The following is an 18546-nucleotide window of genomic DNA, read 5'->3' as shown; positions in this document are numbered from 1 at the left end:
TAATTTTAGAGTTTGTTTTTTTTTAAAGCGATTTTTAAAATACAGAACATTTTATGAGTGCAGGTTTGGAAACACATCCTTCTACCTGTTACATAATTTTCAACGAATCTATTATACCCTTTTACTCTAGGTGTATGGGGTATGAAAACAACCGATATTACAATACTCCGATGTTAGAAAATAATTTTTTTGTCTCTTGATCTCATGCATGAATTTTATTTCATTTCATAGAGCTAGAAAAATAAAAGAGAATGCTATATATAAATAAACAATTTTTTTAAAAGTGGGCGTCACTGTATGGGCGGTTTGTGGGCGTAGCAAATAGAAACTATAGAAATTTACAAAATATATATAAAAATGGAAAAATATCACATTATTAAAAGTGTGGGCGTGACAGTTTTGGGCGATTTGTGGGCGTGGCAACATTTGGAAACAAGCTTGCGCTTTTTATGTTTATGTCTCTGGAATCTGCATGCCTAATCTCAGCTTTCTAGCCTTTCTAGTTCCTGAGATCTCGACGTTCATACATAGCCAGATCGACTCAGCTATTGATCATGATCAAGAATATATACTTTATATGGTCGGAGACGCTTCTTTCTGCTTGTTACATACTTTTAAATAGAAAACCGTGATACTCTACGATTAACGGGTATAAAAACTTCAAAACATTTTTTAAAAGAGACGGAGTGGCAGTATTGGGCTTTTTGTTAGAGTGAGAGAGGTCATGAAAAACTTCTGAAACCAACGTGCAAATCGTCTACGTTTATACTATCTTCAAGCTGAATTTTAATCCTAATTTTCTAGCTATTGTGGTCCCCAAGACCACAGTGTTCACACGGGTAGACGGGCATGGTCAGATCGTTTCGGCTAGTGATCCTGATGAAGAATATAAAATTTTGTACACTTATACTTTTAGCGTATCAAGTATACTTATTACAATTTCTAATTCGACTGTTGCCAAAAAGCAAATAATTTCTCTGTATAGGTAGCTTTAAAATAATTATCCGTCAAAAAATATACTTGGCATAAGACCAAGCAATTCAGAAAAAATTAAAAAAAAATTTTATTAATAATTTTTTTTACAAATTAAAGCAGTGAAATGAAACTTAGCCTAAATAAATATATTAAATATAGAAAAATCTCCCTAATCATGCCAAATAATTTATTCTAAAATGTATTTGAATTGCATTTTATAACATATAAAGATCGTAATTTAATTTGTGTCCTGCGTCTGGCGGACCATAGTGAAAGGACTATTTGACTTTTACTAGATTGTGGAGGTGTTTAGCCATAAATTTGTAAATTTGTCTTGAAAAGTTTTTTACCTTACAAGATCGTGGCGGTTATTCGCTATTTATGTTATATTCTTTATTCTAAGAAATACAATACTTTTTAAATATATTTTAATCATTTAACAATAGATGTATAATTCTTTTTCTGTTCAAATATATTCTCTAAAAATTATAGAATAACGGTCACTAAAAACAATCTTAAAATCTAGAAGTATTCAGTTCAATATTAGAAATAAACTATTAAATATTATGAATCTTATATGGGGTATAGAGCCTGATCAACTTAAGACGTAATAAGACTTATTAAAGACATACTAATTTAAAAAAGGGCTTCTGTTTACTTACTTATTATAAAGAACAATATCCGGTCTCCATATATGGTCTGAAGGATCATGCAGCATATGAACTCCACCATATTCTTTTGGTTCCCATCGAAGTTTGTAATCATACCATGACTGTCAAAAAGAAAATTTTTATGAAATTTTTTTTTTTTTTTTTTATTTATTTATTATGAAATTAATTTATTTTAAGTTAATGTTTCAAACCTTAAAAATTTTGATCAAAGCCAAAAGCTATATCAGAATAAGACATCACGTGTGTTCCGTTACTCGTAGAGTAAATTGGTATATTAGATTCGTTAAAAAGTACGTAACAGGTATTCTTGATCAGGATCAATAGACGAGTCGATCTGGCCATCTGGCAACGTCGAGATCTCAGGAACTATAAAAGCTAGACCGTTGAGATTAGGCATGCAGAAGGGACATAGACGGACCGGAAGTTTAAATCTTATTGCCACTAGCAATCTAACGCCCACAATCCGCAAAAAACTGCCACGCCTACACTTAAAATTTTTTTTTTGATATTTTCTCATTTATTATTAGTCTTGTAAATTTCTATTGAATTGTCATTAAATCTGTTTGCCACGCCAACTCTAATGCCCACAAACCGCTCAAAATTGTTACGCCTACACTTAAAAAATGCTTAAGTTGATTTTCCATTATATTTTTTCCCCAATTTCTACCGACATTCCAGATAAAGTTGAAATTTCTCGTTCGCACTTCCTAGCTGATTAATGGGTATCTGCTAGTCGGGGAGTTCCCACTATAAAATTTTCTCTTTTTTTTAGCTAATTTTCTGATTTAAGACCTTTTCCGTGCCACATTTCGCGCATCGCGTTTGCCGACGGTCGCGCATTTACACACAGCTTGTAGTAGACCTTTGCATCTACCGGCTTTATTCAAGCGTCTTCGGCTGCATCAGTCCCCCTAGAATCGCGGCCGCTGTTGATCATTGAGCACCTGGACGTCGTCGGAGTGGACACACCATCCTCCAAGTCTCACCGCCATAGTTATAGTCGACATATCGGTCCTCCATCTATAGAATACCACCCAGGAGCACCCCCAGGCATACAAGTTAACTGGAGTCATTTACATATTGCTTATGCCCTTAGCTCAATGCAAGCGCATCGGAGCTTTTGAGAGAAGAGCTAGGCTATGCTAAGGAACGTAGGGTAAAGATAAGAGATCTATTCTGTAATAGGCAGTCGATATTTGGAGATCAAAAGCGTCGGTCATCGCCACGCACAAACATACAAATTCGCCTCATTAAGTGCAGATCGCACAAATTATATTATAATTGTATACAAATAAATATATACGAAACACATCCAACAATAATTGGCGCCCAACTAAATCTAAAACCCACGATATCAAAAGGAGACAACTAAATCTAAAACCTACGATATCAAAGGGAGACAACTAAATCTCAAACGCACGATATCAAAAGGAGACCTACTCAAACAGCGATTAAAATACAAAAAGCACTATTTTAAATCATCACTCAAGTTCACTCTTGATTAATTATTAAAAAATAAAATAAAAATGTTCATACACACGTGTAGGTTATTGAAGGTTATAAATAACACATTGATGAGTGTCAGTGATAAAGAGATAGACGACTTAATATCAAGTTGGAATAGAATATTAAAAGAGACTAGCCAATTAGATACCGCAAGCAAAAGAAACGCGAAAACAGAAAAGAAAACAAGTAAAATCGAGTTATCAGCAAATCAACTGAAAGCAACTGTATATAGAAATGTACAAGATATATTTAAAAATTAAAAAATATCACAACATTTTTCAATAGTGTGGGCGTGACAGTTTTGGGAGGTTTGTGGGCGTTAGGATGGGCGTGTCAAAACGTTTTTTGACAAATCTATTGAAATGTACAAGACATATCAAAACTTAAAAAATCTATAGAAATGTACAAGGTATATTCAAAAATTAAAAAACATCACAACATTTTTCAATAGTGTGGGCGTGACAGTTTTGGGCGGCTTATGGGTGTGGGCGTGGCAAAAAGTTTTTTGACAAATCTATTGAAATGTACAAGATATATCAAAACTTAAAAAATATCATATTTTTCAAAATTGTGGGCGTGACTGTTTTGGGCGTTTTATGGGCGTTGGATTGGGCGTGACAAAAAGTTTTTTGGAAAATCTATAGAAATGTACAAGGTATATTCAAAAATTAAGCATATCACATTTTTCAAATGTGTGGGCGTGACTGTTTTGGGCGGTTTGTGGGCGTTGGCGTGCCAAACAGTTTTTTGACATATTTATTGAAATGTACAAGATATTATCAAAACTTAAAAAATATCATATTTTTCAAAATTGTGGGACGGAGAGTTTTTGGCGGTTTGTGGGCGTTAGGGTGGGCGTGTCAAAAAGTTTTTTGGCAAATCTATATATATTTACAATATATGATATATTACAAGATATATTTAAAAACTAAAAAATTAACACAACATTTTTCAATAGTGTGGACGTTACGGTATTGGGCATTCAAGTGGGCGTTAAACTGGGCGTGGCAAAAAGTTTTTTCGCAAATCTATATAAATGTACCAGATATATTAGTTTGGCAAATATCTCCCTTCCGCCTTTTTGTCTTTTGCATTTCGCGGCTATGTACAAAGCGCTACAGAGCTCGTATCTGGCAATACTATACATAATTTGAAAGATCTTGACATAACCTACAAAACGACGCTATGCATGATGATTGCGTTCAACAGTTATAGACGTGTAAACATGGTGTTCACTAACGCCGAAATTCGCGCTATTTTAAAGTTTTCCTTCGTTAAAGGCAAATCCGCCAGAGAAACGTTCCGTGAGATTAATGGTGTTTTGGGGGATGGTACTCTATCACTTCGAACCGCGGAGGAATGGTTTCGACGATTCAGAGCCGGTGAAAACGACACCATGGATAAGCCAGCCGGCGGAAGACCTGTGACGACAAATACCGATCAAATCATGGAATACATCGAGTTAGACCGGCATGTGGCATCTCGTGACATCGCCCAGGAGATGGGAGTTAGTCACCAAACCATTTTAAACCATCTGCAGAAGGCTGGATACAAAAAAAAGCTTGATGTTTGGGTGCCGCATGATTTGACGCAAAAAAACCTTCTGGACCGAATCAACGCCTGCGATATGCTGCTGAAACGGAACGAACTCGACCCATTCTTGAAGCGGATGGTGACTGGCGACGAAAAATGGATCACATACGACAATATCAAGCGAAAACGGTCGTGGTCGAAGGCCGGTGAATCGTCCCAAACAGTGGCCAAGCCGGGATTGACGGTCAGAAAGGTTTTGCTGTGTGCTTGGTGGGATTGGAAGGGAATCATCCACAATGAGCTGCTCCCATATGGCCAGACGCTTAATTCTACCACCTACTGCGAACAACTGGACCGCTTGAAGCAGGCGATCGACCAGAAGCGTCCAGAATTGGCCAACAGGAAGGATGTAGTGTTCTACCAGGACAACGCCAGACCACACACTTCGTTGATGACTCGTCAGGACATATCGTTAAGTGATTACCACCTGTTCCTGTCCATGGCGAATGCCCTTGGTGGTGTAAAGTTGAACTCAAAAGAGGCTTGTGAAAAGTGGCTGTCCGAGTTCTTCGCAAATAAGGAGGGGGGCTTTTACGAGGGAGGTATTATGAAGTTGCCGTCTAGATGGAAACAGATTATCGAACAAAACGGCGCATATTTGAACTAAATCCGATCACTGTAACACTTTTTATAAGGCATTGAATAAAGAGCAAAAAAGCGGAAGGGAGATATTTTCCAACCTATTATATATAAAAATTAAAAAATATCACAACATTTTTCAATAGTGTGGGCGTGACAGTTTTGGGCGGCTTATGAGCGTTGGAGTGGGCGTAGCAAGTTTTGAAAAAAATATAAGTTTTTATTTCAAGATAATAATACAACTTTGAATCGGAGTCAATTCACGTCTTAATGGTATAGTGGATGAATTAGAACTAAATCTGGAGTGTGAGTTGAACGCTTAGCAAACCCTTGGTCGACTTTGTTTATATGAACTTGAAGGCTCTCCTTTTTATTCAAATGGGTTGCGCTATTTAAGAGAGTTGCTCATGGAAAATTACCAGGATTTGTGCTGCGTAAGCTATTTGGTTGCTTAGTGGGAATAACGAATTTCGGCATCGGCGGATGTTTATGTTTATGAATCAATTGTTTATGTTATGTTGTTATTGTCGCCAAGAGCTTGGGATCTGACTTATGCCTTGGGGTTTGTAAGTTGAAGTGTGTTGCTGGGCAAATGGATTGGGTGGGTGTGATCAAGTGGTACACATGTACTGTGTGTGTGTGATGTGTGTGTGTGTGACAAAGTGTTATACTATGGTACATATGCTACTTCCCCATCTTTAAGAAATTAGCCTGTCCTTAGGCGGATAATTTAGGATACAAGACAGGATTTACATTATTTTCTATTTCTGTTACATCATTGTTTATAATATTTGATTCAATAGGAGTGGGAACTTGTCTTTTGAATTTGATTATAATTTTCTTAGGTATATTCTTATATTTGTAGATATAATAGAATATTATTATGACAACTAAAAATTTTAAAATAGTAAATGTAATTATTTGAAATTTATTATTTGCTTTATTATGGATTTCAAAAATATCTTTAGCTTGTATACAGCCCGGAAAAAGTATCAGGAATTATTTTAAAATGGGGATTAAAGTTCGATGGTAGCAAATCAAGCATCAGGATAGATGAATTCATTTACAGGATATGCTCACTTACCAAACAAAATCTAGGTAATGATCATGGATTTCTATGTGACCATTTGTACCTTCTGTTTGCAGGAAAAGCAAGCGATTGGTATTTGAAGTTCCATCGAAACAATCCAAATTTCGATTGGAACAAATTTTGTGGCGAATTTAGAAAGAGATTCGAAGATATAGAGACAGATTTCCAGGAATGCATGGAACGGTTGATTGACAGACTGCAAAATGGAGTTTCCGAAACACAATTAGTTGAGTTATTGGTTAGAAATTCGAAGCCTAGCTTACATCATGAGTTGCTGCATCTTAAAATCCCAAACAGAACACAACTCCGATACGAAGTGCGCAGGCATGAACAGTTTTATAACAATCTCAGGACGTTTAAGCTGTAACCCTATCGCTCCTGCGTGGCAGAATTAACCACCGAAGAAGAGGAGATAGGTTTAGTAAGAGTAGGTGAAGAGGTAAACAAAATTCAGCGTCGAAATACCACAACTTGTTGGAATTGTGACAAACAAGGCCACAGATTTGATGATTGTATGGCTAAAAGAATTATATTTTGTTACGGTTGCGGACTTAAAGAAAAATACAAGCCGACTTGTCCAAACTGTAATCCGGGAAACCGACAAAAGGAAGTTTCTCTGAGCAACAAGATTCAAAAGTTGCTAAGTCAAAGTCAACCACTGAAGCCCGTGAATTTCAGGAGATAGAACCTTTAGGTCAGCCTGATATTCATTTTTACTTTATACCCTTACACATAATAATTCAAAATGACAATAATAAGCGTAGAGAAATATTTGGTAAAGTAGATAGTATAGGGACTCATTTAAAACCCAGACGATCTACTAGCCGATTGACAGAATTTTTGGAAGAAGGTTCGTCGTGACCGACAGAAACTTATTTCCGCTATAGTACTTAGCTCTGACCAAAGACTCTATACGGATATCAATATAGAGGGTCAAACTTACAAGGCTTTATTAGATTCTGGAGCAACAATAAGTTGTGTAGGCGGATTAGCTGCTCAGAACTTCCTTAAACACAACTACGTAAAAAAATGTTCTGGCGAAATTCGCGCTGCGAACGGTTTCACCTGCCATTGAAAAGCTGATGTTCGCTGAAGTGGATAACATGCTAGCCTTAGATGTTATCGAAGAGTCAACTAGCGCTTGGAGCAGTAATTTCGTGTTAGTAAAGAAAGGAGCCAAGAACCGTCTATGTTTTGATTCTAGAGAGGTAAACAAGGTTACTCAGCGGGACGCATATCCTCTACCTCATATAGACGGCATCTTAAGCCGGTTACCACCAGCTAAATTCATAAGTGGTATCGACATGAAGCATGCATACACTACGTTTACAATACCGAATAGACCGCTATATCAGTATAAAATAATGCCCTTTGGTGTCTGTAACGCGGCCCAAACTCTTTGTCGTCTTATGGATCGAGGCATTCCAGCTCCTCTTAGGAATAGAGTATTTGTTTATCTTGACGACTTATTAGTTTTGTCCGAGGATTTTGAATCACATATGCTTTTACTACAGGAGATAGCTTTATGCTTATGTAAAGCAAATCTCACTATCATGTCAGCAAATCTAAATTTTGTATGAAGGAGATCATATATCTCGGCTTTATAATTAGGAACGGACAAATAAGAACCAACCCAGATAAGGTTAAAGCGATAGTAGAATTTAAACAACCAACTTCGATTAGGCAGTTGCGAAGATTTCTAGGACTAGCGAAATGGTACCGACGGTTTGTAGAAAACTTTGCCACTATTAGTTTTCCTTTGACGGAACTTCTTAAAAAGAAGAATACGCTTGAATGGAACGAAGAGGCTCAAACCGCTTTTGAAAACTTGAAATCATGTCTTACTGCCTCGCCGATTCTCATAACACCAGATTTTTCCAAGCAATTCATTTTGTTGTGTGACGCCAGCTCTTTTGGTGTTGGTTGCGTACTGGCTCAGGAACGAGATGGAGTAGAACTTCCGATTTCGTATATGTAAAATGCCAAATGAGAAGACTTTACTCGTTGAGTTTTTGTAAGAAACTGATTTTATTTGGAAATATCTTCGGTTTAAATAGGTGACATGAGAATCGCATCTTAGAGTAAATGGCCTACGCAGAGGCCTAAGTAGGTAGTCCCCGCCTTATCGAGGTCCCACGCTCCGGCACATCTGCCTATCTTGAGCGGCGAGGACCTTATCTGTGGTCTCCCACTAAGGGACTATTTTAGGAGGCGGGGAACGATCTCAAGTGACTGACTTAGGTAGTGTGCACTTAGATTACATGTTGTTGAGCACTGCACCCATGTCGCCTTAGATAACAAAATCCTAAATATATATTATCGCTCTCGATTCATTTACATAAGATATGAACGGAGCCCAAAATTGTAAGTCTTTAAATATATTCGTGTTCATGTGTGAACAGTATATGTCCGAAAAATTATCCAAAGCACAACGTAACTATTCAGTTTCCGAATTAGAATGTCTTGCCGTTATAAAAGGAATTAAAAAATTCCGCGCATATATTGAAGGCCAGGATTTCCTAGTCATAACAGACCATGCAGCCCTTCAATGGCTAAGGCGGCAGAAGGATTTATCAGGAAGGTTAGCTCGATGGTCAATGAAGATTGAGAGCGTTTACGTTCACTATAAAACATCGTAGCGGTTCTCAGAACGTCGTTGCAGACACCTTATCCAGACAGAACGACCCAGCCATCGATGAATTTTGTCAAAATGGACCCATAGTTGACGTAGATTCCCCACATTTCAAATCCACGGAATACTTGGACTTAATAAAGACAATATCTAACAATCAATCAAGATTTCCCGATCTACAAATCAGGGATGGATATATTTACAAAAGAACTACTTTTGTATTAGACGATATAAAGCAAAAAAATCCATGGAAACTATACCTTCGGCTTTAGTACCCGATATATTGTTTCAGGCTCATGATGCACCAAGTTCATCTCATTGTGGCATGAGTAAATCTGTAGAAGAACTAAAAAGATATTTGTTTTGGCCTTGTATGGTTACGCAAATACCCAACTATATATCCAATTGTGTAATTTGTCGTACCACGAAAAGTCCAAACACGGTTCTAAAACCGCCAATGGGTAAACCGTTAACCTCAGACAGGCCATTCCAAAAACTATATATTGACCTCTTAGGCCCATACCCTCGCACAAAAAAAAGTTCACATAGGTTTGTTGATGGTCGTTGACCATAACACCCGTTTCCACCTTTTGTTACCTCTTAAGAAGTTCACCGCCCCTAAAATCTGTGATTACTTAAAGGGGGCTATATTCTATACGTTTGGCGTTCCAGAAGTAATACTTTCTGATAATGGCAGTCAGTTTAAGTCAAGCTATTTCTAAGCTTTCCTTACTAGTTTTGGCGTACAGCAAAAACTTACAGCCATATATTCTCCACAGGCTAACGCGAGTGAAAGACTTAAAAGATCGGTGTTAGCCGCTGTAAGAGCTTATATAGGGAAAGATCATACAAATTGGGATGACAACTTAGACGCTATTAGCGGATCTTTAAGAGCGTCGTTACATAGAAGCACAGATTCGTCACCTTACTTTCTGACATTTGGACAAAATATGATCCTTAACGGCAAGGACTATAGTCTCCTGCGTACGCTAAATATGTTAGCGGACGACACTCGGTTATCTAAACCGGAGGCTTTAGAACTGCAGAGACGGCAAGCTAAACTGAACCTAAACCGATCCCATGAAGAAAACGCGAACGCCTTCGCACTCGGCAGATAGAATTTAAAAAGGGCGATTTCGTTTACGTTAGAAACTTTACACAAAGTAATGCCGTAAAGAAATTCAGTAGTAAATTGGCACCCGTATTTATCCCAGCTAAAGATTATAAGAAACGTAGATCGTACTACTACGAATTAGAGGATGAGAGACGAAAGAAATTAGGAGTATCTGTGGGTGTAGGGACCAACTTAATCTTTACACTGCAATAACTCTTCAAGACACCCTCGCCCTAAATTATAGCAGCTTTTGTATAACCCAAAAATTGAGAGAATTGTCTTAGACCAATCAGGACAGAATATGATCGTACGATTGTACAGTTAGGAAAAGGAAAGCTATAGCAGTGACCACCGGCATGCAGCTTCCCAGAGCTTAATTCATTATCGGATTAATCCTCGTGGCGAACGCTCACAATTTTTGACGCTGCCCAATTAAACTTCACATACACGTGGAGATATAATTTAATTATATATAATCCAATACAATAAAAACAAGAGTGGGATATTTCAATAAATTTCCGTGTGCGATTTGTGTGAAAGTAACAAAGAGATTCGACCCCAAGGCGTAAGGAAGGCCAAGGCCTATATAAGAGCATTTGGTTGCTCTACAGTCGACTTCTTCCCCGTCTCGTCGACCCACGCATCAGCTCATTGGTTAAACCCAGTTCGCTCCAAGAAGAGGCCAAGAGGCCGACATAACCTTCAGCCAACAAGTTACGCAACCGGCCACCTGCCGAATGATAACTGGTCAAATATATTGGAAGGCTAGAGCTCATCCAGATTATTCAGCTGTGCATAAGTTTAGACGACCGGATCGGATTTAATTATATTTGGACATCATCAACATTACGCAGTGAAGATCATCTGCTATGACCAGCGGAGGTCTAACTTTGTGATTCCGTCTTATCGCAGCGCAGTGTAGCAGCCAGCGGTTTCCTAAGGTCTTATCGCTGCAGTACTGCAGTTATATTTCGTCTTTTGTTTTGTTTCTTGATTTTCTTTTGTATTGCGATTTATAATGAATTAAATACTCGCAGATTGGCGGAACTTTTGGCATTTGAAAAGGTATTTAAATTAGAACCTTTAAAGTTTGACCTACAGCTCGACAATGTCAACGTGAGCTTGGGCCCAACTTTACGCACATCATGGAGTGGATATTTAAGGTCGTGAGTACTACAAAACAACAATGATAAAAAACCTTATTATGAATTGCCTATATTAAAATTCTAACAAAATGCCACTCGAACGTCTAAATAAAATAAGATCTGCATTTGACTAAAGATTGTATAACTACATTTGTTAATTTTATATTCAATTACCTATAACTATTTGCTTTTTACTTTACTTTTATATAATATACTTTATTTTACTCACTAAATATAAACGAAAATGAAGACTTAGAGAATGACTAGGATAATTATGCATAGGTTAAAATTTGTTAGTCTGTAAAAGAGATTTAATGGAACCGCTTATTAAACTGAATTTATATAAATGGAATTATAATTGAAGATATATTGAAAAAGAATGAATTGTGAATAAATAGATTTAATGGTTTGTCGAGTACTTATGTTGAACACTTTCTTAAATATGTGGTAGAGTTATTTTGAACTTGGCCAAGGGACAATGTAAAAATTGTATGTAGCATTGTCATGGTAGGGAGGGTAAGGACTTAGGGAATTATTAACATCCAAAATTCCCAATACTTATCAGAATCTGTAGCTCATCTGCACACGGGACGGCGTGTATCCGTAATATCAATATAAAGCCATTTCTTCTATTAATCGATAGTCCAGTTTTGAATATTGTTTTTGAATAAGACGCACTTATTAAATGTAGAAGCGTTTCGTACTAACCTAAGCTAAAAGAACCCCGAACTACGGCGAGCTAGACCCGAGCATAGCAAGAGTGCGCATCCCTAGCGAAGGAAGTACAAGGTCCTTTATTAGTAATTACCACCCACTAATAAAAGACCAGCTAGTTAAAATCTGAATTATTGTTTGGATTTGATATACAATTCATACAAGTCATACAATTTGTCGGGCAATTTTTTACACTTTTGTTAATCGTATGCAATAGGTTGACTATTGTGTGACAACCACCGATTATACGTAGTTCTTTTGTGGATAAATAGAGTTTAATATATCACGATTTACGTTCACTTAGCGCCGATTCGAGTGGTTCAATCATTAAAAGATACGCTTGGTCGTACAAGGATCTTTTGTCACTAAATTGATATTTGTAAACGAATCGCAAAACTTTTTCTTTTTATGCTACCGACCGCGCCATTTACGAATTCAGACCGAGGGTTTGATAAAAATAACACGATTGAGTTTTTATGTATTATTAAACTTTTTAATTATTCCGGTAAGGAAATATCTAAAGCCTTGGGATTATCCCTAAGTTGGACAAGTTGAAGTTGGCTAAAGCGGAGTTATCGCGATTGATAACGTACTCAGTACTGAACTACTGCATGGAGACATGCTTACTGTTTTATACGCAATTTGGGGGAGCCAAAGAGCGAAGTTTAAGAGAGTTGGGTTGTAAACATCTATTTTCCTGTCTTCTGAGGAATAGGGGTAATTGGAGAATGCTGAGACATAGGCACCAACCGGAAAAGTTTATTATTTTAGTTGGCTCTCCAAGTGGTCGAATTCAAAAGGTTAGGCGCTTCTTGAGAAAGAGTGGCTGTGGAACATGACGCTGTGTCCAAGGTTAATCGGAGGGCTCTTGTTCTTTGATTACATGTTGTGATTAGACTTTAATATTTTGTGTTTATTGCTTATTGTTTAGTGTATGTTGCTTATAATTATCTTATGGGGAGTTGGGGGTGTAGAATGGATATGTTAAGTATGTTAATATGTTAAGTCAAAAAAAATATTATTTTATTTTGAAGAACACCGACTTTCTTAATTTAGGTCTCAAACTGAACTATACTTATTGATCTAGATTGATTGACGTTCAAGCCTCGGTTTCGAGCCTTTCAAATATGGACTTTGGATTTCAGGATTTAGAGAGAGCTTTGGAGTTATTTGCATTTCTCTTGGATTCAAGTGCATTCGCTCTTGGATACAAGTGCTTTTAGATTCTTAAGATTTTGTTTATTTGAAATTTAAAACCTTTGTTTTCGAGTCCGAACTTTGAACGTGGGAATTATGACAATTATGTGAGGGCTTAGGTAAAGAATGTTTATTCTACCAGTGAGTGATTTTTCTCAGTTATTAAAAAAAATAAAAATTTATAAAAAATTATTAAAAAAAATTAAGTCTAAGGATATGTCACTATATATATATATAGTAGCATATGTACCATAGTATAACACTTTGTCACACACACACACATTACACACACACAGTACATATGTACCACTTGATCACACCCACCCAATCCATTTGCCCAGCAACACACTTCAACTTACAAACCCCAACACATAAGTCAGATCCCAAGCTCTTGGCGACAATAACAATTTCGGCCGCGTTAACATAAACAATTGATTCATAAACATAAACATCCGCCGATGCCGAAATTCGTTATTCCCACTAAGCAACCAAATAGCTTACGCAGCACAAATCCTGGTAATTTTCCATGCGCAACTCTCTTAAAGAGCGCAATCCATTTGAATAAAGAGGATAGCCTTCAAGTTCATATAAACAAAGTCGACCAAGGGTTTGCTAAGCGTTCAACTCACACTCCAGATTTAGTTCTAATTCATCCACTATACCATTAAGACGTGAATTGACTCCGATTCAAAGTTGTATTATTACCTTGAAATAAAAACTTATATTTCTTTCAAAACTTGCAACCGCGAACTCGTTATTGGCGCAGTCGGTGGTCCTAAACTTATAGTGACCAACAAAGAACCTTCGTGTGTGATTTAACTTCAACTTTGTGGCTAATCATTGCTACAAGAAGTAACTATCCGCCAGTCATACAGTGCTTAATAATTAAAACCGCTTCAACTTGGTAGCCCACCATAATAGTGTGACCGCTACTAGAAGAAAAAAAAAATTATTACATAAGTGCTGCAAAGACAAGACCACTAAAGGGTAACTGAAGCCCCAGATTTTGCATATCAACCAAAGACAGTGTGTAGCCCGCAAAACAAAAAGCGTGACCGCTACGAGGAGTGAAAAATAAAATAAAATCAACAACAACAAAAAGAAGAGAAACAACAATGGCACTACCACAACAACAAGTGCAATTACTCTCCGAGAATCATCTGAACCAGGCTCTTGGTCAGATTCGACAGGTACCAACATTTACCGGTACGACACTGGAACTGAGCTCGTTCATAAGAAGAATAGAGTTCATACTTCAACTATATCCATCAACTGACGTCCGTCAGTTACACGTCCTCTTCAGTGCAATCGAAATGAAAATTGGAGGCGACGCCCAACGAGTATCCCAGCTCAGTGCAGCTAATAGAATTGAAGGAAGCCCTAATCGCCGAGTTCAAGACCCAGACACCATTTGAAGAGCTTTTGAAAGGACTATATAACACACAATTCAATGGATCAGTTCGTAAGTTCATAGAAGAGCTTGAAGCAAAATGCTTTGTAATAACAAATAAGCTAGCTTTAGAAAATAATGATCTACATAATCACATTTATACAAACGCAATGAACAATACAGTAAAAAATGTAATTATTAAAAAACTCCCAGATAGACTCTACATGCAATTAGCCAGATTTCATATAACAACAGTCAGTGAATTAAAGCAAATTGTACAGCAGGAGGGTTGTTATGACAGTACCTGGTCCGATCACCCAAAATCCCAAAATACTCAAAATACCCAAAATAAAAATCAGTACGGACCAAAATATAACACTTCAAATAATCAAAATAGAAATCAAAATTATAATCAAACATCAATTAGCGAAAATAAAAATCAATATATGAACAAAAACAATAACAGCCATGACCAGCCTTTCGAATACCTATTCCAAGAATTTAAGCAAAAAATCAACCAAGCACAGACACTAAATCCTTTAAATTATTCCTCCAACTATCAACAAAATCCAGTTTCTTCATCCGCTCCGAATCCGGCAACAAAAAGGCAAAGACCTAGTACCAGCGGCCATTCAAAAATGGATACGTCCGAAAATTTTCATCTACATGCCTCGGACGAAGAAGAAGACACAATTCCTTCATAAATATTGTTTTAAACAATATACCGCTCCGATGTGTTATAGACACTGGGTCTACAATAAACATCATAAGAGCAAACATTTTTAATTTCCCAGTTAAAACTACTAATTTACAAACACACACCATTAACGGTACAATAACCCTAAAGAAAATCATAATTCTAAAACCAAGTAAGCTTTGCCCTACTAAACAAGTTTTTTATATTCATAATTTTTCCGAAAATTATGATATGATATTAGGTACAGGGTTCCTAGAAGACGCCAACGCCCAAATAAACTTTGGCAAAAGAAGTGTAGATTTAAACAACAACAGTTTCTTAATGGACTACCAACAGAACGAGAAGGTAGCCTAGAAGACAACCCCGACTATTTGAATGTTTTACAGCCATCATTATCTACTGATGATGAAGCAACAAATTATGCAATAGGAAACGAGATAAGGGAATCAAATGAATTCAGGCTTGACCATCTAAATAAAGAAGAGTCAAGTGCCCTTACCAAAATTCTTCAAGAATTTACGGACATACAATACAGAGAAGGTGAAAATTTTACCTTCACAAGTACTGTAAAGCATGTCATCAAAACTAAACATGAAGACCCAATCTATAGGAAACCTTATAGATACCTAGAGGCCTACGACAAGGAAGTCGAGGTACAAATCAAAGAAATGATTCAACAAGGCATTGTTCGAAAATCAAACTCACCCTACTGTTCTCCTATCTGGATAATACGGAAAAAAAGCGATGCTTCTGGTAAAACAAAGTTCAGGTTAGTAATCAACTATTGCAAACTAAACGAAATTACTATTGATGATAAATACCCAATTCCTGTCATGGATGAAATACTAGATAAGCTAGGTAGGTCCCAATATTTCACTACCATAGATTTAGCAAAAGGTTTTCATCAGATCCAAATGGATGAAAGCTCTATTCAAGAAACAGCTTTTTCCACAAAAAACGGACATTACGAGTACACTCGAATGCCGTTTGGACTGAAGAACGCACCTGCAACATTTCAACGTTTGTAGTGACCAACTTAACTTTACACTGCAATAACTCTTCAAGACACCCTCGCCCTAAATTATAGCAGCTTTTGTGTAAAACAAAAAGCGAGAGAATTGTCTTAGACCAATCAGGACAGAATATGATTGTACGATTATACAGTTAGGGAAAGAAAAGCTATAACAGCGACCACCAGCATGCAGCTTCCCAGAGCTTAGATCATTATCGGATTAAACTTCGTGGCGAACGCTCACAATTTTTGACGCTGCCCATTTAATCTGCACATACACGTGAAATATAATTAGTTATATATATATATCCAATCTCATAAAACAAGAGTGGGATATTTCAATAAATTTCCGTGTGCGATTGTGTGAAAGTGGCAACGAGATTCGACCCCAAGGCGTAAGGAAGGCCAGGCCTATATAAGAGCATTTGGTTGCTCTACAGCCGACTACCCCCCCGTCTCGTCGACCCCGCATCAGCTCATGTTACAAGTTACGCAACCGGCCACCTGCCGAATAATAACTGGGCAAATATATTGGAAGGCTAGAGCTCATCCAGATTATTCAGCTATGCAGAAGTTTAGACGACCGGAGCAGATTTAAGTATATTTGAACATCATCATCGTCACGCAGTGAAGATCATCTCCTATGACCAACGGAGGTCTAACTTTGTGATTTCGTCTTATCGCAACGCAGCGTAGCAGCCAGCGGTTTCCTAAGGTCTTATCGCTGCAGTACTGCAGTTATATTTCGTTTTTTGTTTTGATTCTTGATTTTCTTTTGTATTGCGATTTATAATGAATTAAATACTCGCAGATTGACGGAACTTTTGGCATTTGAATAGGAATTTAACTTAGAACCTTTAAAGTTTGACCTACAGCTCGACAATGTCAAAGTGAACTTGGGCCCAACTTTACGCACATCATGGAGTGGATATTTAAGGTCGTGAGCACTACAAACAACAATGATATAAATCTTATTATGAATTACCTATATTAAAATTCTAACAAAATGCCACTCGAACGTCTAAATAAAATAATATCTGCATTTGACTAAAGATTATATAATTATATTTGTTAATTTTATATTCAATTGCTTATAACTATTTGCATTGTACTTTACTTTTATATACTTTATTTTACCCACTGAATATAAACGAAAATGAAGAGTTAGAGAATGACTAGGATAATTATGCGTAGGTTAAAAATTGTTAGTTTGTAAAAGAGATTTAATGGAAACGTTTACTAAACTGAATTTATATAAATGGAATTATGATTGAAGATATATTGAAAAAGAATGAATTGTGAATAAATAGATTTAATGGTTTGTCGAGTACTTATGTTGAACACTTTCTAAAATATGTGGTAGAGTTATTTTGAACTTGGCCAAGGGACAATGTAAATATTTTAAGTAACATTGTCATGGTAGGGAGGGTAAAGACTTAGGGAATTATTAACATCCAAAATTCCCAATACGTATCATAATCTGTAGCTTATCTTCACACGTGTCGGCGTGTATCATTAGTATCAATATAAAGCCATTTCTTTTATTAATCGGTAGTTCCCTTTTGAATATTGTTTATGAGTAAGACGCACTTATTAAAATGTAGTAGCGTTTCGTACTATCCTAAGCTAAAAGAACCCCGACCTACAGCGAGCTAGACCCGAGCATAGCAAGAGTGCGCATCCCTAGCGAAGGAAGTACAAGGTCCTCTTTATTAGTAATTACCACCCACTATTAAAAGACCAACTAGTTAAAAATCTATCGAACTACGTACACTACACATTTTTTGGCGCCCAACGTGGGGCCGAGAAAATACACTACACCTTTTTGGCGCCCAACGTGGGGCCGAGAAAATACACTACACATTTTTTGGCGCCCAACGTGGGGCACGACAAATACTACACATTTTGGAAGCCAGACGTGGGGCACGACAAGTACTACACATTTTTGTGCTTAACTTGTTATAGCACACTAAGCTCTAAAGTAATCCATCCACAGTTAAAACACAATATAACTAATTCCAATAAATTAACATATTGGATTGAGAGCATCTATTTGGAAGGGATAGTAAAACTTAGGAACATGCGATTTAATTTGAAAGAGAATTGATCGACCAAGTGGAACTGTTTCGAATCCACAGAAGCTCATCACCATACGTTTCTTTACTCAACTTTATTTACAATTTGATTTTTTTGGAATACATTATACTTACACTTCAATAAGTCTGTATATT

Source organism: Drosophila erecta, unplaced genomic scaffold (assembly GCF_003286155.1).
Source record: "Drosophila erecta strain 14021-0224.00,06,07 unplaced genomic scaffold, DereRS2 tig00000298-arrow-arrow-pilon, whole genome shotgun sequence".
Taxonomy (NCBI): domain Eukaryota; kingdom Metazoa; phylum Arthropoda; class Insecta; order Diptera; family Drosophilidae; genus Drosophila; species Drosophila erecta.
The sequence above is the reverse complement of the archived record's forward strand: the minus strand, read 5'-3'. Positions refer to the sequence as shown.